Consider the following 22959-nt stretch of genomic DNA (forward strand, 5'->3'; position numbering starts at 1 on the left):
GAGACTTTGAGTTTAGTTCTTAGCTTATCCCAACTGGTTTAAGACCATTCTTTTCTAGGTCTAGGAAGGAAGTGTCATTATGACAGGAAAACTAAGAACAAAAATCATATCTTAGCTCTGACAGTTCTAAACTCCAAAGAACCCAGGACATAAAGTTTATTGCATTTTGCAAGGAAAAAAAAAAACTATCTAAAACTTGAAAATGAGGCAAAAATAATGACTGCATGAACTTTCTAAAAAGTCTATGAAGGGTCATCTAACTCACCTATGGAATGGTCCTTTGGTTGTGGCTCCAGCATTTTACAAGTCTGGGAAATTAAGTGATTAACTTTTAGAAAAATGATAAGGGTGATGATATGTTGGGGAGAGGGTGCTGGTAGAGAATTTAACTCCAGCACTTGTCTACAGGGCATTAACTTACCTAGTATCTATTTAGCAATCTTAATTCAGTATTCCTTTCCCCACTAACTCTATAATCCCCATTTCTCAAATTTTATCCAAACCAGCTCTTGTCTTGCCACTGTCTCCTTCATTAATGAGTTAAAATTTGGGCGTGATTTTGCCACCTGTATGTATGGGAATTATGTCTTTTAATAGTTTGAGAATTGTGCTTTTTACACCATCAGTGAAAGTTCTGGAAGAACAATGCTCAGTAGTGATAAGTTGTTTCTCCTGGCCTTCCTCCCAGATTAGATGAAGTTTCCCTGGACTGGGAGAGGAGGCGAAGAGTCAGAGGGAAGCCAAAGAGCTACAAATCTGGAAGGTGCTAAGAGGAGGTCTGAGCTACAGAATGTAAGTAATTTACTTTATGTCAAAAGTGGACCATACTGTACTTGCTCTTGTATATTGTACTCAGTAATATGGCATGAACAACATTATAGGTCAAAAAATAATTCTTCTAAAATATGATTTTTCATTGCTAATAGCATTCCACCATGTGAGCTAGTTTAAAGGTTTAGAAAACCTTCACATTTCTCCTTCCAACCTGAGGCATAATCAGTCTCAATTATTTCAGTTTTTAAGTCTTGATTAAAAGAACTTCTCCTTATTGGAAAGACTCCTAGGCTAGGTGGACCCTAACAAACTATTGTAGTCAAGATCTGGGGACAAATTCCTCTGTGGCTTAGCAGGTTAAGGACCCGGCGCTGTCACTGGTGAGGCTCTGGTCATTGATGTGGCGTATGTTCGATCTCTGGCCTGGGAACGTCCGTGTCTTGTGAGTGTGGCCACAAAGAAAAAAAAAGAAACCTAGTGACCAGAGTTGGCAAAATCAAATTAGCTTCTCTTTCTGAAAACTGTGTAATGAAGCCAGTCATATTTCATTCTAGTTGGCCATTCTAGAGCAACACTGATTCACTTCCTTACAAGGAGAGCTTTAGGGAGAGAGGACAGTAGTTTCAGGGAGCCTCCCTAATGTGTGTCTTAAATAATAGCAGAATCCAGCTGTCTGCCCATCCTTAGCTCTGTGTTCATGCAGCCTATGACCATGAGGGAGGGGTATGCCTTTTGGCTGCAGGCTGGCTCTGGGCTTTCCTCAGCCTATGAACAGAAAGTAATAAATGGGCCAACTCGGAAAGGCATGGGGAAGACTGCTGTGTGCCTATGAAGGGAGGACTCCTAACATGGACAGAGATACCAGTGTCCAAAGAGCCCTAATCCCACCGTGGTACCTGCAGTGCCATCAGCAGCCACTGAAATTGAGCTTGGGAGTGGAGGTCTCAGAGTTTATCAAATATCTTTCCTTGGGATGCTGGTTTTAGTCACTTCCTATTTCTTTTGAGAACTTCCATTTGCCACAAATCAAAGCTCCTCCAGTTGAGAACTATGTTGGGATTGGGATTTTGCTGTGTGTGTGTGAGTTTGTGAATCTGTGCCCTGTAGCTTTGAAAAGTACAGTACGTTTAGATCAAACGGCAGCCTTTGGATCAATATAAATTTGGTCAAAACAGATTCCTATTTGTTTTTGTTATTTTGTATCTTTCATTCTAAAAAATCAAAGACATTTAGAATCTATACAATAACATCACAAACAACTTTTAAAATAACTTGTTCCCATACTAGAAACAAAATATACATTCCTAGTTTCTTTTCATAAGAGAAAATGATGTCATTTTTCCTCCAAGCATTAGGAGCAAAAAAGAATATTTACAATATGAATCTGGAGACTAAATCAATTATAGGCAAAAATGTTATTTTTTCCCTGTTATTTTATTGTTTTAATAATGTGTTATATTCAGAACATATTATTTTCATTAGTTGAAAGGACAAAATTAGAATCATATGCAGGCTTTTCTTGGTAATTCATTTCATTTCCTGTTTTCTATCTTTTTGGTGACTTCTGTAGAAAGACTATTTTAAAAGTTTCCCCTTTGAAAATGGCCCAAGGAGCAAAGGAAACTTCTATTTTAATGCTCTGTGAGATGGTGAGAGGAATGCATTTCACAAGGCCTAACTACCATTCCAAATGGTGACAGGACAAAAAGGAACTGAGTGAGAGAGGAGAGCAGGGACCAAGTCTTTGGGTTGGGGAACGAAGTTTAGCACTCAACTGCTTCATAAAAAATGGTGATGATGTGTTTTCCATGTGTCAAAGGCTAGAAGGAGTGATAGGAAGTCCAGTTGTCTTAACTGGGTCAGAAAAATAACCTTGACTTCAGAAACTCCCATGTGATGATACGTGTAACTTGTACACACCAGAAAATAAAAATGATCAAACCCTTGGGGGCTCTCAAAAATAAGATAGTTCTTTCCCCAGCTTGAAAAAGAACACCTGAGCCAGCCAAAGAAACAGACTTCACCCCTCTGACCCTTCCCTCCCAGCCCCTAACCTTCCCCCACACAGTTCCTGTGCACTGGGACACTTGGCGTTGGCCACACAGGCCATCGCAATGAATAAAACAACTCCATCCTGGATCATTGGATACCTGTGCCATGCGTTACAGAAGATCCTGGGCTTTCCAGGCTATAGGACTCACCCCTTTCCCCTTACTTCCCTCCAGGAAAAGGAGGAGTCCAGGGGCTGCCTTGATTTCACAAAGCAGAAACCCTTGGAGAGGTGACCTTCCATGACCACATTATTCAATACACTATCTTGTGAGGGCCTGTGGTCTCATCAATGTTGTAAGAACCAAGGCCATTGATGCCAAGAGGGCTACCATCTTTGCTAAGAACAGAACAAGGAGATATCTCCACCCTCATCCTTAACCCTCCCCCAGCCCCCCTTAAAAAAGAACTGGAATACAATGAAAGGGCACATGTCAGAAAATCTGATTTGGAGAATATGTGCTTAAATTTGATCTTTCATGAAAGAAAATGTTCTGTTTTTCCCATTATAAATGTCTTGGTTCCTGCCAAGCCTCTTCTTATCCCAAATGTTTTAGAAGATCCTGGTACATTTTGACAGACATAGGACAGCACCAACACTGAGTTATAATTTAATCCAACATAGACCCATCGAGCACAATTAAACTAAGAATACTTCCTGATATCCCTTCCCCTGCCACTAACAAGATAGCTTTTGATACTAAGAAATGTCTAAAAAATCTTCCATTAAATAAGACACTGTTTCCATTTGGACTTGGCCACAGGCGCCCTGGGCTGGAAGTGGAAAATGTGGTCCGTCTTTCTCACGAGGGGGCAGATTCTCATGGCCCAGTCCTGGCAGCACCCGTTGGGGCATCTGGCTAGTGTTAGGGACTCAGAAAAGCCTGACCATGTTACTTCCCAAGGCCAACTGGTCATGAAGGACTTTGAGGGCAGAGACCATCAGTGCCTGCCTCGAGGTGGGTGATCAATAACGGTTAGCTGTTAAGATAAGTGCCTCAGGATCTGACATCTCAAGATCTGAGTGATCAAAATGCACTTTATTGGCTGTAAAATTACCTATCCCACCATGTACTGGCTCAGAAAAGTGTGAGATCTTGAGTATTCTTGTAGTAGAGGAGGCTGTTTAAGGCAAGCAAAGCTCTGTTCTTTTTCAAACATGTCTGTTTTAAACATACTGTTCTTCTTTTTATAATGGCTTCTGTTTCTCCTTGCATTGCCTTAACCATTTGAACAGAAGGGCTCCCTTTTGAGGCTTAGTCAGAAGGCTCCCTCTAGCACCCCAGCGTTGTACAGACCTCAGACTGTGTCTCCCACCCCTAAATCCATGTCTGGATCTGAAGTGCCTTTGGGATCCCTCCATACCAGCTCATAAACGTGGCACAGTTTTTACCTCTCTCTCTCTGACACCCAAGGGTGGAATTATACTTTTTTCCCCAAATTCAATTTTCTTAATATTTAGACTTTAGTATTTTTATACATGGGTTGTAGCTAGGGCCATATTTATATCAGCTCAGATCCACCTTATCGGAGAAAGTTCCTTCCATCTCCTTTACATTGTGGAAATATACTCTGTTACATTCAGAGACCTATTAAAAGTAATGTCTAATCTTTGAGGAATGAATTGCAACAAAATTAGTGTAGCTTAAAGCATAACAATGAGTTTCTATGATCACTATATAAATGCTGTTTCTTCATTCTAGAATTCAAAAGCTGTTATACCCCTCCCCTACCATCACCCACTGAGTACCACTACTTATAGGAATAATTATATTTCCTAGAATCAAAAAAGTTTTATCGCTGGAAGGGAAACTCAGCTGCCTTCAAGTCCAGGCAGGTAACACAGATGAGTGATTCTGGTGAAAGACAACAGGGGGTGGTGTGGACTATAGTAAAATGGAGACCTCAAGCCCCACCTAGAGGTAGTTGGGTTTCATTTTAAAAACTGCTGAGATCCAGGCTACATGTAAATCAGTGAAACTAGAACACTCCCTTACACAAAACAAAAAAAAATAAACTCGAAATGGCTTAAAGATCTAAATATAAGACTTAATGCTATAAAACTCCTAGAAGAGAACACAGGCAAAACATTTTCTGGCATAAATCACAGCAATATTTTCTTAGATCAGTCTCCCAAGACAAAAGAAATAAAAACAAAAGTAAACAAATGAGACCTGATCAAACTTAAAATTGTTTTACACAGCAAAGGAAACCATCAACAAAACAAAAAGACAACCTATGTATTGGCAGAACATAGTTGCAAACAATACAACTGACAGGAGTTAATACCAAAACTATACAGCTCATACAAAAAACAACCCAATCAAAAAAGGGGCAGTAGATCAAAAGAGACATTTCTCCAAAGAAGATACAGATGGCCTACAGACACATGAAAAGATGCTCCACATGGATAATTACTAGAGGAATTCTGACCTCACACTGGTCAGAATGGCCATCATCAAAAAGTCTACAAATAAATGCTAGAGGGTATGGAGTAAAAGGAACCCTCCTACACTGCTGGTGGGAATGTAAACTGGTGCAGCCTCTATGAAGAAAACTGTGGAGATTCCTTAAAGAACTAAAAATAGAGTTACCATGTGAGCCAGTAATCTCACTCCTAAACATAAATCTGGAAAAGATGAAAACTCTAATTCAAAAAGATGCATGCATCCCAATGTTCGTAGCAGCACTATTTACAATAGCCAAGACATGGAAATAACCCAAGTGCTCATCCAGAGATGATTGGTTTAAGATGATGTGTGTGTGTGTGTGTGTGTGTGTGTGTGTGTATCTGCACACACACACACACACACACACACAATGGAACATTATTCAGCCATCAAAAGAAGGAAATATTGTCATTGATGGACCTAGAGAGTATCATACCAAATGAAGTAAGTCAGATAAAGGAAGACAGAGTTCCTATTGTGGCACAATGATTAATGAATCCAACTAGGAACCATGAGGTTGTGGGTTCGATCCCTGGCCTTGATCAGAGGGTTAAGGATCTGGTATTCCCGTGGGCTGTGGTGTAGGTCGCAGATGTGGCTCGGATCCTGCGTGGCTCTGGCGTAGGCCGGAGGCTACAGCTCCAATTGGACCCCTAGCCTGGGAACCTCCATATGCTGCGGGTGTGGCCCTAGAAAAGGCAAAAAGACCAAAAAAAAAGAGAGAGAGAGAGATAAAGACAAACATTATATGATATCACTTATATGTGGAATCTAAGAAGAAAACACAGATGAATCTATGTACAAAACAGAAGCAGACTCCCAGGCAAAGAAAGCAAACTTAAGGTTACCAAGGGGGAAAAGGAAGAGAGAGGGATAAATTAGGAGTCTGAGATTAACTGATACACACTAATATATGTAAAACAGATTAAACAACAAGGATTTACTTTATAGCACAAGAAAGTATATTCAGTATCTCGTAATAACCTATGCTGGAAAATAATCTGAGGAGTTCCCATTGTGGCTCAGTGGGTTAAGAATCCGATTAGTATCCATGAGAATGTGGGTTCAATCTCTGGCCTCACTCAGTGGGTTAAGGATCCGCCACTGCCGCGAACTGTGGTGTAGGCTGCAGGTGTGGTTCAGATCCTGCCCTGCTATGGCTGTGGTGTAGGCTGGCAGCTGCAGCTCTGATGCCACTCCTAGTCTGGGAACCTCCATATGCCGAAGGTGTGGCCAAAAAAAAAGAAAAGAATCTGAAAAAAAAATTATATAACTGAATAACTTCGTTATATTCCTGAAGCTGATACAATGTTATGAATCAACTACTTCAATATAAAAAACAATGTAAGAAAAAAGAACCACTCAATCAATTCAATAAATACGTAGACCTAAGATCATGAAAAAACAAAAACCAAACCAAACCTGCTAAGGTCCAAAACTAAGGAATTCAACCCCAAACCCATTAGCTCACCAGCACTCATTAGTCTAATGCTCTTCCTTATGTAGCAGGAAATGAAATTTAGAATAAGCTATTTGCTCAAAGTCACATAACTACTCAGTGAAAAGTCAAAACTAGTCTGGCTTGAGGTTTCTCATTCCAAGGTCAGAGGCTTTTCCGCTGTCCCATGTGGCCTCTGGTTCTTGAAAAACCCTTTTAAAAATAAAGAAGGGCCTTCTCTTGGGGCACAATGGTTTAAGGATCTGGTGGTGTCACTGCTGTGGCATAGGGCACTGTTGTAGGGCAGGTTCGATCCCTGGCCCAGGAACTTCCACACGCCCAGGGCGAAGCCAAAACAAACAACAAGGAAGGACTCAACATGTTGCTGTGATTAAAGTGGCCAAACCCCTTGTCCCCAGATTTCCTTTAACCACACCTTCTGATTGACAGCTGAATATGGACAGTTGGTCAGAAGCCTGAGCAAACTGGCAGGCTTGGCTTGTCCTAAAGAAAAGGCTTGAACTGGGTCACTTTGCTCTACAGCAGAAATTGACAGAACATTGTAAATCAACTGTAATAGAAAAAATAAAAATCTTAGAAAGAAAGAAAGCAAGCAAGAAAAATGGCTTGAGAACTGTCACATAAATATGAGGCTCAGGTCTTCCCACCTCAGCAATGAACTTGAACAGCCACAGAAAGCCCAGCAAATCACTGAGCATATCAGAGTCCCGCACCTGTCTTGCTCAGAAGGGGCTCCAGGACCCCTGACCCCATCACTTTCCAAAGTCATGGGGTGGGGGTTGGAGGGGCAGACTGCGGGTGTGATTTCACCTGTGAAGCAGCTGAGACACTCTTAGCCCAGCAAACAAAGTCCAGCTGGAACTGCGTCTGACACAGAGACCCTGGCCAGCTACTCTGTGTGACCTTGAGCAAGGCCAAGATCTGCTTTTGGCCTCTTGGTAGCATTTTATCTGTCTGTCTATTTATTTGTCTATCTGTCTCTCTCGAAGGGGTCGGATTGTGTAGGAAATGTGCAGTGTATTGTGTGGACGAGAACCTGTGTGTGGAACCAGACAGACCCACCTGAAAGCCCTCCCACTGCCTCAGTCATTTGGTCAAGCGCACTTGCCAAACGCCCACTCTGTGTCAAACCTTGGGCTAGGCCCCCAGGGAACCGTGGTGAACAAAGCAGAAAAGAACTCCCTGCCTTCCTGAAGTTTACCTGTTAGTTGGGGGATGAGGGGGAGATCGGCAGACAAATAAAATAGTTAAATTATATGTTAGAAGGTAGTGTATGCTTGGGAAATAATTGAGACAGAGTGGAGAGTGTAATTAAAATCCTATGCTCAGGGAAGCCTCACTGAGTGGGTGACATCTGAGAAAGACTTGAAGGGAGTTAAGGAGGGAGCTATAGGAAGTCCCATTGTGTCTCAGTGGAAATGAATCTGACTAGCATTCGTGAGGACGTAGGTTCAATCCCTGGCCTCACTCAATCGGTTAAGGATCTGATGTTGCCCTGAGCTGTGGTGTAGGTCACAGATGCGGCTTGGATCTGGCGTTGCTGTGGCTGAGTGTGGTGTGGGCCGGTAGCTACAGCTCCCATTCGACCACGAGCCTGGGAACTTCCATATGCCGTGGGTGCAGCCCAAAAAAAGACCCAAAAAAAAGGGGAGTGAGCTATAAAGATGTATGATGGTAGCAATGGGGGTGGGGGGGTAGGAAAAAAACTGACAGAGGTGATAAGAAGAGATCAGGTCATCGTACTCACTTAGCTTGAGTGAAATGGGGAGTTGCTATGAGATGTATTTTGAAGAATTTCCTGATGGACTGACTGAGGGTTCAGAGGAAAAGAAAAGCCAAGAGTGATCCAAGGTTTTGGCTTGAACAGCTGGAAGAGTGGAGGTGCCAGTAATTGAGAGAGGAAGGGTGGGAGGAACTGATTACAAAGGGGATGAGAATCAGGATTTGCTTCTGGAAATGTTAAGATGATAAACAAATAGTGGCATATGAGTGCGCAGCACACAAGAGAGGCCTAAACTGAGGATATAAATGTGGGATCATATAAATGGTATTTGAAATTGTGAGAATCAGTGATATCACCAAAAAGTGATGGTAGACAGGGAAGAGATGGGACTAAGCCTGTCAACACTGCATCACATGAAAACATCACATCAGGGGTGCCCACCGTGGTACAGCGGAAATGAATCCAACTAGGAACCATGAGGTTGCCGGTTCGATCCCTGGCCTTGCTCGATGCGTTAAGAATCTGGTGGTGCCATGGGCTGTGGTGTAGGTTGCAGATGTGGCTCAGATCCTGTGTTGCTGGGACTGTGGTGTAGGCTGGCAGCTGTAGCTCTGATTCGACCGCTGGCTGGGGAAACTCCATATGCCATAATTGCAGCCCTAAAAAGAAAAAAAAAAAAAATCACATCAGTATTATGCCAACATGGAAAGTGCAAGCAGAGGCTCTTGCTCTCCCAGAGACTGACAGTGCACAACTTACCCCGACCCCTTCCAGGAATTGCCATCAGATGAGGAGGCTACCACACCCAAGTTTATGCCCTCATCTCAGCAATAGCCTGGGTTCAATGACTGGTCAGTTTTGGGCATTGAAAACTGCTTCAGATCGGAACAACCTTCCCAGCTCCAGAGCACATGTGGTATCAACTGAGGCCATGGTTGTACCTGCCTCGCTGCTCAGATTTTTCCTTCTGCCTAACCTCATTGCCTGCATGCCCTTGCACTGCAGGCACTTATGTATGCACATCTCTCCCTCAGTCAATATCCCAGGAATCCATCCTGAAACAGTGGCTCTGGGCTTAGCACTTGCTTTTATAGTCTCCACATTTGTAATGTAGTAATAATTATACCTACCTGGCAGGAGGGTTGTGGGGAGAAGAGACATTACGTTTGAAGTACCTAGAACGATAAGCCAGCCTAGCACTCAGGAAGGCAGGCTACCTTCTCCCTGAACTCCCCAGACTATATGCAGATGCTGCTTTTCTGTGCTCTGGCAGCACCTCCCCTTTTCATATTATAATTACAGATTGCCCCGTTCTCTATTATAATGGCATATTTAATTTTCTCCCACCCCTCTTTCCTGCAAGCTCTATGTCTGTCTGTCTTATGATTGTATCACCAGAGACTAGCACATTGCAGGCACTCGGTAAATATTTACTGAAATGAATTGACACCTGTCTGAATGTGTGGACTGAGCCTGGCTTGGTGTGGCTCGGCTCTGGGTATTGTAGACCGAGCGACCTTTAGGAGGAATGTGGTCTGGTCCTATACAGCTCTAAGAAGACCATCCACCTACCCATCCATCCATCTACCCAGCCATGAACTCAAAAACTTATAGATAGGAGTTCTCGTCGTTGCTCAGTGGTTAACGAACCTGACTAGTATCCATGAAAATGCAGGTGCGATCCCTGGCCTCACTCAGTGGGTTATGGATCCGACGTTGCCAGGAGCTCTTGTGTAGGTTGTAGACATGGGTTGGCTCCTGCATTGCTGTGCCTGTGGTGTAGACCATCAGCTGCAGCTCCCCTTCGACCCCTAGCCTGGGAACTTCCATATGCCATGGGTGTGGCCCTAAAAAAACAAAACAAAACAAAAAAAGAAATGAAAACAGAAAAGTTAAATTCTTCCAGTGAGCCCAGATAGCACTTCCTGAAGTGGGAGGGGAAGGAAAAGAAAGACTCAAGCATGGCTCTGAGATATGGGGCTTGATCCACTGAACAAAGGGAGGAGAGAGCCAAGCATCTCCTTTAACAAATGCGAAGTTTAGAAATTCAAGAGCCTGCCTCGGGACAGCCAGCTGCATTCACCTCCCTCCCTGGGCCTGGCCTGGATCACGGTGGAGCCCAGCCTCTACGGGAACTGCCTGACGTTCCTGGGGCCCCCAGAGAACCTGTGGAAGAAAGAGCCTGCTGGGCTGGGCGTGAGGAACCCCAGGGAGAACAAAGCATAAAGCGGCCTTTGTCTCCAGCAAAGATCCACACGCAGTGTTCTTGGAAACAGCAGTGCCTGCGCTTGACTGTCTGCAGCTCATGACCAGAAGGAGAGGTGTTCCCCAGTCAGGAAAACAGTCCCCCGCAGCTCCCGGCTGGCTGCCCTCGCTTCCATGCAGGAGAGTCCCCTTGTCCCCCACGCCACCGGAATGGAAACCAGACCTGAAAGCGAGCTTGGGCCTGCCAGCTGGGAGCTGTTCAGACATCTGGAGGCAATCAGGGGTCCCCTCGTGTGTTTGGGTGTGCTCACCCCTGGCTTCACACTAAGAAAAGCAAATTTCTGCTGTGACCAGTGGTTTGTCAAATCCACCACGCATGCCTGGGGACTCGCTGGGCTTGTGGGGGTCTAGGATGGAGGAGCCTTGCCCTCTAGCCCAAGCTCCCAGGCAGGAGGGGGTGAGGGTGGGGTGACAGCACGGAGCCCACAGGCAGCTTTTTTTTTTTTTTTTTTTTTTTGTTCAGGCAAGTTTCAGGAGCAACTCAAGTCCTAATGCCCTTTGGCTGTGAGCACAGATGTCCTGTTGCTGGGTCACATAGCTCCTGTTCCTCAGCCCCAGGGGCCTCTCTTTTTTGCCACTGTGATTTGGCCAGTTCTCAGTGCAGCCCAACAGCATGCTCTATCCATAAGGACCAAGTGAAAGCTACATGCTTCCACTGCTGTGTGGCAGTTCACTTACTTTAAAACACTATCCCATCACCACTATTTCCACTCTCTGTTCTCATTAGCCACAAGAAAACTGAATAGACAGAGGGACAACTTACATAAAAATACAACTCTGGGGGTTCCCTGGCGGCTCAGAGGGTTAAGGATCCAGCATTGGTACTGCTGTGGCATGGGTTCAGTCCTTGGCCCAGAAACTTTCACATGCCTCAGACATGGCCCCAAAAATGACTGCTCCTCTGGTCCTGCAGCGACCTGCCCAGGAAACCAACCTCCTCATCTACAATAGACAGTCCAGGAAGCCAGCCTGCTAAAGTCAGACTCACAGCATACAAGATTGCTATCTCTGTGAAAATCCAGAAGGCTAAACAATAACTTCTCTAACAATCAGCCCTCAAGGGCCAGGACTTAGTTAATAACGTCCAGCTTTCCTAATTTTCTTTCCCACATCCAACTTAAAACCAACCAGAAAAAATCAAATATGTTCCCCACCAAGCATCACATAGGATGCTTCCTTCTAGCTAGCCTGCTTCCAGCTTTGGTGGCCTCCAATCAGGGCCTATGGGAATCCTTCCTTTCTTTCCACTGTAAAGCTTTCCTACTTCTCTGCCTGCCTTTGAGTCTCTGCCAAACGCAAAGACAGGGCCTGAGTTCCTCCCTTGCTCTAGAGCAAACTCTGAATAAATAGCCTTTGCTTTTTTCATTTGGTTGGTCTTTGTTTTATTTCCACAGCCCTGTATTATTGACTTTTCCGTTATGAATTTCCAAAAGTAATTTATTAGTGCATCTGGGCAACCATCTTGAGCCACAGTGTAATAGTTACAATACAGATTAACCTGCTATAACAAATAGACCCCCAAATACTGGGGCTCACATAGAAGTTCATTTCTCTCCCATATCCCTGCCTGCAGCAGAGGGTGGTCCAGTGGTGGTGGACAGTTCTGTTCCTTGAGGCCACTCAGGGACCCAGATGCCCTTTTTCTTACTGCTGTACTGTCCCCTGGGGTGTACAGGGAATAAGCTGGCTCAGCCCCACCCCACCTGCGTTCTGACCACAGGAAGGAAGGAAAGCTTCCCTTGCAAGGATAAGGTCTGGAAGTTTTACGTGGCACTTATATCTTACAACTGGCCAGAGTTTAGCTACCTGGCCACACCAGGCTGTGAAGGAGGCTGGAATGGGAGTCTCTGCAGGTGTCAAGCACCTATAGAATGGGAGAAAGTCGGTGTCAGAGTGCTGCTTTCTCCCAAACAAGCCAGGTTCTTGTTCACAGAGCCGAAGGATGAACTTCAAGAACACACACAGGCAACAAGCAAGCAAAAAGTCGTTACTACAGGAAAGCAAACAGCTCCCAGCACAGACACTGGGAGGGGGAGAAAGCGTCCCCCTCTCTATTGTGCTATAGGGGTTTTAACTCCTAAAGATGGGAGTACTGGAGTTCCTGTCATGGCTCAGCGGAAACGAATCTGACTAGTATCCATGAGGATGCAGGTTCTGTCCCTGGCCTCGCCCAGTGGGTTAAGGATCCCGCATTGCTGTGAGTTGTCCTATAGGTTGCAGATGTGGCTCAGATCTGGTGTGGCTGTGGCTGTGGCATAGGTCGGTGGCTATAGCCCCGATTCAACCCCTGGCCTGGGAACCTCCATATGCTGTGGTGCGTCCCTAAAAAGACTAAAAAGAAAAGGTGGGAGGACCAACACGGGGTCCAGATATCAGTTCTTTTTCCCATTGGCCTTGCCCAGTTTACCTATATCAGTCCTTGTCCAATAGGGGTCTTAGAGGTGTTTTATGGTTTCTGTGTTCTTCTCTTCCCTAGATTGGGAGTCACCATTCCTCTCATTCCTTTTCTATTACCGAGGAGTGGGTTAGAGATTAACATCCACCTGGATGTAAAACAGATACACTCTCAATAGAAAACAAGGCCTGTGGGGATGTTCCTCCCTGGATCCCTTGAGTCACGGACATTAATCAATGACCATATCAAAGAATATATCGAAGGCCACGTTCCTACACTAACTACCTGAATTATTATTCTGCCTCAAGAGGGCAGGTGACAGCCTCACCCACTGTGTGAAGGGACACAGAGTATGCCCAGTTTTTGTCCTCAAAAGTTAACCGCTAAAGATTCGTGTATAGGGCGAGGACAAGATCTTTGAGGCTGGTATTTAAGACCTGCCACACTTGGGCTCTTATCACTTTTGCCAAAAAAATCCCCCTTCCCCTTCCTTCCCATGTGCTCCTGCCAAATGGAGCTACGGCATGCTCTGCTGTAAGAACTACTTCCAGGGGAGTTCCCGTCATGGCTCAGTGGTTAATGAATCCGACTAGGAACCATGAGGGTGCGGCTTCGATCCCTGGCCTCGCTCAGTGGGTTAAGGATCCAGCATTGTCGTGAGCTGTGGTGTAGGTCGCAGACGCAGCTCGGATCTTGCGTTGCTGTGGCTCTGGCATAGGCTTGCGGCTACAGCTCCGATTTGACCCCTATCCTGGGAATCTCCATATGCCGCAGGAGCAGCCCAAGAAATGGCAAAAAGACAAAAAAAAAAAAAAAAAAAAAAAAAATTAAAAAAAAGAATCTACTCCCAAATTCAAATGAATGCCTTTAAACATTTATTCTATCCAATCGTTGAAAGAGTTGTGAAATCACACTACTGGATGTCCTGCCTGCACCGTGTCTGCTCTGTTGCCCAGTTGTGAATTCAGCCAGGGACCAAGTCTTCTCCCTATTTACTCCCAGCACCTAGTCAGGCCCAGGCACCCAGGGTTTGTGCTGGACAAGCAGCCTGGGTCACAGCCCTTATATCTTAGGTGTCATCCTTTGAGGAAGGCCCTACCATCAAACGTAGGCTGCCCTTCCCTGGCCCACCAGTCCCTGGGGTGCCCCTGTGAGTCCAGACAAGCATACTGGAGGAATAAGAGTTTTAGGTTCCTATCATCATTGTGATGGTGAATTTTATACAGCAATTTGGCCAAGGAAGGAAAAAGGGTGTAAAATATTATTTGGGGGTGTGTCAGGATGTTTCTGGAGAAGATCAGCATTTGAATCAGTAGACTGAGCAACAAAGATCACATTTATCCACACAAGTGGGTGTTATCCACTTGCCTGAGGGCCTGGGTAGAACAAAAAAAGCAAAGGATGGGCAAATGTGTTCTCACTGCTTGAGCTGACACATCCATCTTCTCCTGTCCTTACATACTGGTGCTCTTGGTCCTCAGGCTTCAGACTCAGACTGAATTGTACCATCCGCTTTCCTGGTTCTCCAGCTGGCAGTCAGCAGATCATGGGACTTTTCTACCTCTGTAATTTCATGAACCAATTCCCATAATAAACCTCTTCATCAATATCTAGCTGGCTAGTTGTATCTTACTCTCTATGGGTTTTATTTCTCTGTAGAACACTGACTAATACAATCATAATCTGCTTGAACTAACATAACTATCACAATCTCAAGAGAAGCTGCCAGGCTGCCCATTCATGGGAATGCTTCTCCCTGTAGAAAGGGGGCAATTCTCAGGTCCATGTGATCTGGCCACTAGCTCATGACTTTGACCTTCTGGTCTGTCCCCTGCAACAGCATGTTCTGTATGCAGCTCATTTTGACATGGCCCAGTCAAATCCTCTCTCCACAGACCCTGGCCATGAATTAGCAGTCATTCTAGGGATTCAGCAGCCTCTTTTCCCTCCACCACCACAGAGGCCTGTGGGTGTCTGTGGGTGTCCTGAGCAGTTTGAAATCTCTTCAAAACAGTGAAAGTTTTATTCACCATCAACTTAGAAAAGAGCCTGAGTTATCAGTGGAATGATTAATATGGAGGCTTCCTGGTGGCAGCATTCTGCTTTTCCTCTGTTGGTTTAGGCAATTCCACTCTGACCCCAACTTGCATCCTCTGCTCAGGTGAACAAAAGCCCTACATAACTTTTACTTGAACAAGTCTCAAAATAGTCACACTGCCTCCCTAGCCTTAAGCAGCTTATCAACTTGATGCCGGAAAGATGTTACTGGAATCCCAGTTGTTGTTCACACAGCTGAAGAACGAACTTCGCAAACACACTGGCAGCAAGCAAGCAAAGTCTTTATTACAGGAAAGCAAATAGCTTCCAGGACAGCTGGGAGCGGGGAGAAGAGCCCCCTCTCTCTATTGTCATATGGAGCTTTTTATCCCTTAAAGATGGGGGGGTACCAACGTGGGGTCCAGAAAGCTGTGGTTTTCTCCCATTGGCCTCGCCCAGTTATCTCCATCAATCCTTGTCCAATAGGGGTCTAAGGGGTGAAAATGCCCCATAAGTCTCATGGTTTCTTCGCCCTTCTCTTCCCGTAAACTGAGTCACAGGGGGTTAGAGATTAATGTCCATCTGGGCATAGGTACACTCCCTATAGTAAACAAGGCCTGTGGCGATGTTACTTCCTGGAGCCCTTAAGTCACAAATGTTAATCAATAGCCGCATCAAAGAATGCACCCAAGCCCATACTTCTATATGACAACCTGAGTTATTATTCTGCCTCAAAATGATTCTTTCCAATTCTCTTCCTGGAAACAGTTCTAGTAAATACAATTTCCCCATCCTACTCCATTCCTGGGAATGTTTCATCATTCTTTATATATTGTTGCCATGACCTCTAACCCAGATTTCAGCTCAGCTCAGCATCCACTGCCAGTGACCTTCCCCGGAAGTGCAGCCCCCTCCTATCAGCCCCAGCCCAGCTGCAGGCCTCTCTGTATCCCCGGTTCCTAGCCCCAAGGTCTGCCCTTGGCCTTGTCTGCATCACATCATATGCTACCTGAGATTCAGATGGGCAAACTGAGCATCAACAAATCATCTACATTTCATGCCTCTTGGCCTCCAAAGAAGCAAACAAGGGTTTTAACCTAAGACCAACTAGGCTTGAGGAGGAGTGGGAAGGCTGCCAACGAAGATCTCTTAACTTAAGGTTACTAGTAAAAAGACTTGAACTATTTCCATTTTTAAACAAAGTGAATCTTTAATGTTCAATCTCGCAGGAAAGAAGAAAGAAAGACAAGGAAAGAAGAAAGAGTAAGAAAGAAGAAGGAAAGAGAAAGGAAGGAAGGAAAAGAGAAAAAGGGAAAAGAAAGAAAGGAAATGCTTTCCTATTATGATTTCAATCCCAAGCATTGTGTTAAATCAAGCCCTGCAACGTGCTGGGATGGGAGGGCGTTTTTTGATTCACATCGGACTTCAAACTGCTCCCTACTGCCAAGCTCAGGTGCGGTCATGTTTTTCCGCAGGCACAGGGACCACACTTCCTTCAGCTCCACCTTCTCTTCCAGCAGCCTACCTCCGCCTCATCCACCTCAGCTCAGTCATTTGGGGTGGAAGTTATCTATTGGTGTCTTTACATTTAAATGATTACATTGTTCACGTCTCAACACCTGCAGACGCCCCAGAGAGTCCCCATCTACTCCAGTGATCTCCCCATTAGCATTTGCAGCTTCTCCCGTCTGCTAATCAGAACGGAGCTGTGGTTGAAGTAATCCCTGCGGAAGCTAAACTGTTTCTTGCAGGCTGTTGCCATTCTGGGATGACGGCTCCCCTCCACTCACACCACAGGAGCATAAAGTCGCCTGCTTTGCAACCTCAGATAATAATGTTGGCTTATCTTTCTCTCCAACCAGGACATACATTCTTTAGGCTCTGAAATGTAAAAGCCAAGACCAAGATGGTGGAGAGTTTTTTAATGACTTATCATATTTAGTGTAAGCACCCCCGTGTGAATCACTGCGCAGGGAGGAGCAGAAAGCGGTGGGGCGGTGGATAAGAGAAAACCGGCAAGGAGGTGGGAGAAAAAGGAACGCGTGGGCTGTTAAGACCGTTTCAGGCAAGCACCTGGGATGGAGCCTTTCCAGCCACCCTGATTCTTAGCCACGGTGTGTGGTGTTTATAGCGTTTCCTGCTTACCCTCACCCACCGTGGCACAGAGTTCAGACTCCCTGCAGGGTGTGAAGTACTCAGCCTTCTGGGTCGTCCAGGAGCCCATGAAAGAATTTGATTTTCAAGCCTAGTCCTACAGGAATGTCTACCCAGCAGAGAGGGAGGCCAGGAGCGGTGACTCATATCTGATAAAATCTTCACAAGTCTAAAGTGAAATGAGAAAAACAGGGATAATTATATATATATATATATAATTATTACATTCTATATATAGGAGATGGTATAAGATTACTAATTCATTTTGGGGGAAAGGCCATTCTTTTTTTTTTTTTTTTTTTTTTTTCGGCTGTGCTTATGGTATGCAGAAGTCCTGGGGCCAGGCATCTGACTTGATCCACAAAAGTGACAGCCAGGTTCTTAACCCACTGAGCCACCAGGGAACTCCAAAAGGCCATTCTTGATACTGAAATTATACTTTTATCACTACTTTGGGGTCAGAAAGTCCTGTTCTAAAAAAGGTATGACATGGAATTCCCTGGTGATGCAGTAGATTAAGGATCTGGCATTGTCACTCCATCAGCTCAGGTTGATGCTGTGGCACAAATTCAATCCCTGGTCTAGGAACTTCCACATGCTGCCGGCATGACCAAAGTAATAATAATAACAATAATAATAAAAAGGTGTAAGAGAAGATGATAGATTTGGGGTTTCATTTTTGGTTAACCTGTCATTTGGCAAAGTAAAAAGTTGACTAACCTATGTAGGTCTCCCCACAGCCTTCAAGCTCAGTGCCTTGAGTTCAAGGCCAGGGCCAAAGTAGCATGGACTGGAGTATAGGGCACCTTCCCGACTTTGCTTTTCTTGTTTCATGGGAACTCCTTCTTTGGGGTCCTCTTTAACTCTTCCAAGGTCTCCTCCCAAGCTGGAGATGGCATTGCACAATCAGAGAGATCCGTGCTGGGCAGAGGACGTTTCCATGCTCCATGCCTCCCCCTTGAGAACTGACAGGATGTCTAGGGTGGGTTAGGAGTCCCTGCCCTGGGGACCCGGCAAGTGTGCATATTGGGAGAACTATTCTTCCACCCCTTTCCTCTGTATTCCCACCTCCTGCTTTCTCTCCTTAGCTGCCCCACCCCCACCCAGGAAGCAATCCAGTCCACTCTGTACAGAGCCAGACCTGGCAGGATCGGCCTGGCCTCCAGCAGCCACCGTGGGATGGCCAGCAGGATCTTCTCCATGATCAGACCCTCAAGACAGCCCTTTATCCACCCAAAATGTATATCGTCATTCTCACCACACACTTGGAACCCCCTTCATCACAAGCCACGTGAGCTTTATCTGTCTTTAGTGAGAGGGTTGCCATTTGGCATTCTTTGAAACTGGAGTTTATGAAAAGTTGAATTGTGCTCTAGGGAAGTGGGTAGACCTCAACCACGAAGCCAGAGCTGAGCGCTTCTGCTGCACACACAGTATCAGAGAAAAGTGGGGATTTAACCATTTCTCTTTCTTAAGCAATGATGGGGAGGGCAGGTGTACAGGGTGACTGTTTTGGGGTCACCTAAAATGTCTTAAAACTTAACCAGATAATTGCCCAAGGAATGGCCTGTGCAGATACATCTTTGGTCGTATGAATAGGTTATCAATTGCCCCAATACTACTGTATAAAAACAACCACAAAACCTCAGTGAGCATGTAATAGGAAGCATTCATTTAGCGCAGAGCCTGCAGGTAGGTGATTTAGAAGGGACTCAGATGGACTGTTTTGGTCTCAGCTGCTACTTATTCACGCATCTGGGGCTGAGCTGGATCGTTGGCTGGTCCAGGGTGGCTCAGACCGGGGTTCCTCAGCCCTGTACCCCTTACTCATCCTCCCCTAGGCTAGTTTAGGCAGAGAAGCAAGGAGGTGGAGAGGCACAAAAGCTTTTTCAAGCCTCAGCGGACCTTGCATTTGCCAGCATTCCATTAGCTAAAGAGAACCACAGAATCAGAGTGCATGTGTGTGTGTGTGTGTGTGTGTGTGTGTGTGTGTACACATGTTGGGTTGGGGGGTGAAGGCGGAGGTGATCTGCAAAGCTATCTGTGAAGGATTGTGAACCCAGGGAGGGCTGAAGGATTGAGACTATTAATGCAGCCAGCCCACCGCACTACACTTTTTAGGTCTCTATTAACAAAGAGTGAAAGCAGAGAACGGAGGGCAGATGTGTCTCGAAGCAGGCACACTTTGCTTCTTTTTGTTTCCGACCACACACCTCCGCTGCGCCCCACCTGCACCCCCTCACAGACACACCTGGGCAACATGCCTAAGGGGAAGGGTGTGCTTGTGGATACTTATTAACAAAGAACAACAACCACCTCTCTGGAATCCCTCATACTATGGAGAGGGGGTGCAGCCCAGTGTTGCTGTTGACACGAAGTGAAGGGGTGCGCCCATACCTACACACCCAAATTTGTGCAGTGTTTACACCCAAATAAATCTGATTCATGCAGCACATCTGTTGCTTGCCTCCCACAGCTGCATCCCTGTAGGGAAACAGTGTTTCTCTACACCACCCTCAGTCGAAGCCTTGAGGCGTGGTTGCTGAAGTGGTGGAGGTGACAGCACAGAGGGGACAGGACCTAAGGGAGAGTGGGTGACTTACCCATGGGTGATGTCGGGTTCTGTCACTTGCCGGCTGAGGGTCTGGGGACTGTAGTTTCAAGAACATGAAGCCACACTCAAGCAGGATTAAGATAGGGCGGTGTCTCGTGGGATCCAAGATCGAGGCTGCAGCTGAGCCTCAGGAAGGGGACTTGTCAGCAGGTGACTAGAAAAAGCAGGTTTCCTCTCTACCTTTCCTCACTGCCTCTCTCGACCTGGTCACCAGCTCCTGCCCATGAAGCAGACAGGAGATGGCTACTTTACACCTCATACCTCCCAGTTGTGGGTCCAGCCACAGGTGGATTGTGACTCAGTCCTAAATTCAGTTTCCTGGGAAAGGACAGCTGATTGGCTGAGTCTGGGTCAGCTTTCCACTCCTGGTCCTGGAGACAGTGATGGGGGGCAAACAGGGCTGCTGTTTCCAGGAAAGTTAATTCAATGGCAGCAGGACAGAGATCCCAAGTACACTTCAATACTGGGCAAGTAATTTCGCTTCTTAGAGTCTGTTTCCTTATCTTAACATGGAACTGTTAGACCCCACCTCTCTGAACTGTTGTAAAAATCAACTCTCGATGTATTACTAGAAGAGAAATACTTTTTTGTGAGCTATGAAACACTACAAAATATTGAGGGTCCCTTGCGGCACAGCAGGTTAAGGATCCAGAGTTGTCTCAGCAGCGACTTGGGTCATTCCTGAGGCACAGGTTTGATCCCTGGCCAGGGAATTTCCATATGCCATGGGTTTGGCCAAAAAAAAAAAAAAAAAAGAACCAAAAAAATATTAATTTAATATCTTATTTTATAAATATTTTATTTATATCCTATGAAATTATGCAACGTATAAGGACGGACAGGTCTGAGATCAGGCAGGAGTCCCTAAGGGGCTGAGTACTATTTCTAGATCTCAGCATTGCCCAAAAAGTGACTGTCCAAAGCTACAGAAAATATCTTAAAATTATCTTTCTTTTTTGGAATTATAGCATACTGTCATTATAAAGCATCCAGTTATTATGGAAATGTATTCAGCAATAAGGAAAATATCGCCCATGATCCACCCCTCCCCACCCTGAAAACCCCAACAGTAACATTGCTACAGTTTGGCATGTGTCCTTGGAGGTGGTATTTATGCACCTGTGCACATGTGCACACATGTGACTCAGGGTTGTTTTTCCTGCAAAATGGAGTGGTTGAATACCTATTCTTTTTTTTTTTCATTTAATTTTTATTTCATTTGGAGTGTAGTTGATTTGCAATTTTTGTGTTAGTTTCAGGTATATAGCAAAGGGATTCAGTTATATATATATACATATAGCCATTCTTTTTCAGGTTCTTTTCCCATACTGGTTATTAAAGAATATTGGGTGGAATTCTCTGTGCTATGCAGTCGGTCCTCATTGATAACCTATTTTACATGTAGCAGTGTGTATATGTTAATCCCAAACTCCTAATTCATCCCTCCTCCCAATGTTTCCCCCTTGGTAACCATAAATTTGTTTGTTGGGTTTTTTTCTTGTCTTTTTGCCTTTTCTAGGGCCACTTCCGTGGCATGTGGAGGTTCCCAAGCTAGGGTTCGAATCAGAGCTGTAGCCGCAGGCCTACGCCAGAGCCACAGCAATGCGGCATACAAGCTGCGTCTGCGACCTACACCACGGCTCTCGGGCAACGCCGGATCCTTAACCCACTGAGCAAGGCCAGGGATCAAACCCGCAACCTCAGGGTTCCTAGTCGGATTCGTTAACCACTGCGCCACAACAGGAACTCCATAAATTTGTTTTTAAAGTCTGTGAGTCTGTTTCTGTTTTGTAAATAAGTTCGATTGTATCATTTTTATTAGTTTCTACATTCGAGTGATATCGCATATTTGTCCTTCTCTGTCTGACTTACTTCAGTTAGCATGACAATCCTTAGGTCCAACTATGTTGCTGCAGTGGCATTATTTCATTCTTTTCTAATGCCTGAGTAATATTCCATTGTTCGTATGTACCACATCTTCTTTATCCATTCCTCTGTCGATGGACGTTCAGGTGGCCTCCGTGTCCTGGCCACTGTAAATAGTGCTGCAGTGAACACTGGGGTGCATGTATCTTTTTGAATTATGATTTTCTCCAGATATATGCCCTGGAGTGGGATTGCTTGATCATATAGTAGTTCTAGTTTTAGTTTTTTAAGGAACCTCCATGCTATTCTCCATAGTAGTTATACTAATTACATTCCCACTAATAGTGTAGGAGGGTTCCCTTTTCTCCATGCTCTATCCAGCATTTGTTTTTTTGTAGATTTTGATGATGGCCATTTTGACTAGCATGAGATGATGACTTACTGTAGCCTTGATTTGCATTTCTGTAATAATTAGTGATGTTGAGCATATTTTCATGTGCTTTGGGGCATCTGTATGTCTTCCTTGGAGAAATGTCCACCTAGATCTTCTGCCCATTTTTTGATTGGGTTACTTGTTGGGGTTTTTTTGTTGTTGTTTATTTGGTTTTAGTTTGTTTGGTTTTTGTTTTTTGATATAGAGCTGCATGAGCCATTTGTATATTTTGGAGATTAATCCCTTGCAGGCACTTTGTTTGCAAATATCCTCTCCCATTCTGTGGATTGTTTTTTGTTTTGTTTTGTTTTGTTTATAGTTCCCCTTGCCATGCAAAAGCTTTTAAGTTTAATTGGATTCCATTTGTTTATTTTTGTTTTTATCTTCATTACTCTGGAAGGTGAATCCAAAAGGATATCACTGCAATTTATGTCAAAGAGTGTTCTGCTTATGTTTTCCTCTAAGAGTTTTATAGTATCCAGCCTTATATTTAGGTCTTTAATCAATCTAGGGTTTATTATCTGTGTGTGGTGCTAGAGAATGTTCTGATTTCATTCTTTTACATGTAACTGTCCAGTTTTCTCAGCACCACTTATTGAAGAGACTGTCTTTCTTCCACTGTATGTTCTTGCTTCCTTCGTTATAGATAATTGACCATAGGTGTGTGTATTATTTCTGGGCTTTCTATCTTGTTCCATTGATCTGTATTTGTTTTTGTGCCAGTACCATACCGTTTTGAT

The 22959-nt window shown here is 44.8% G+C and overlaps 1 long non-coding RNA gene across 2 annotated transcripts in view; it reads left to right on the forward strand.

Moving 5' to 3' along the window:
* The window catches only part of LOC106509485, an 80732-nt gene that overhangs the window by 33103 nt on the left and 24670 nt on the right, over positions 1 to 22959 (forward strand). The window contains exons 2-3 of one of the 2 annotated variants that reach the window (XR_002341783.1): positions 689 to 792; positions 14597 to 14716. This is a non-coding gene — a long non-coding RNA (uncharacterized LOC106509485). Of the gene's footprint in view, positions 1 to 688; positions 793 to 14596; positions 14717 to 22959 lie in introns of those variants that run through there. The other variant, XR_002341784.1, reaches the window with a different exon arrangement.

Source organism: Sus scrofa, chromosome 2 (assembly GCF_000003025.6).
Source record: "Sus scrofa isolate TJ Tabasco breed Duroc chromosome 2, Sscrofa11.1, whole genome shotgun sequence".
NCBI classification, from domain to species: domain Eukaryota; kingdom Metazoa; phylum Chordata; class Mammalia; order Artiodactyla; family Suidae; genus Sus; species Sus scrofa.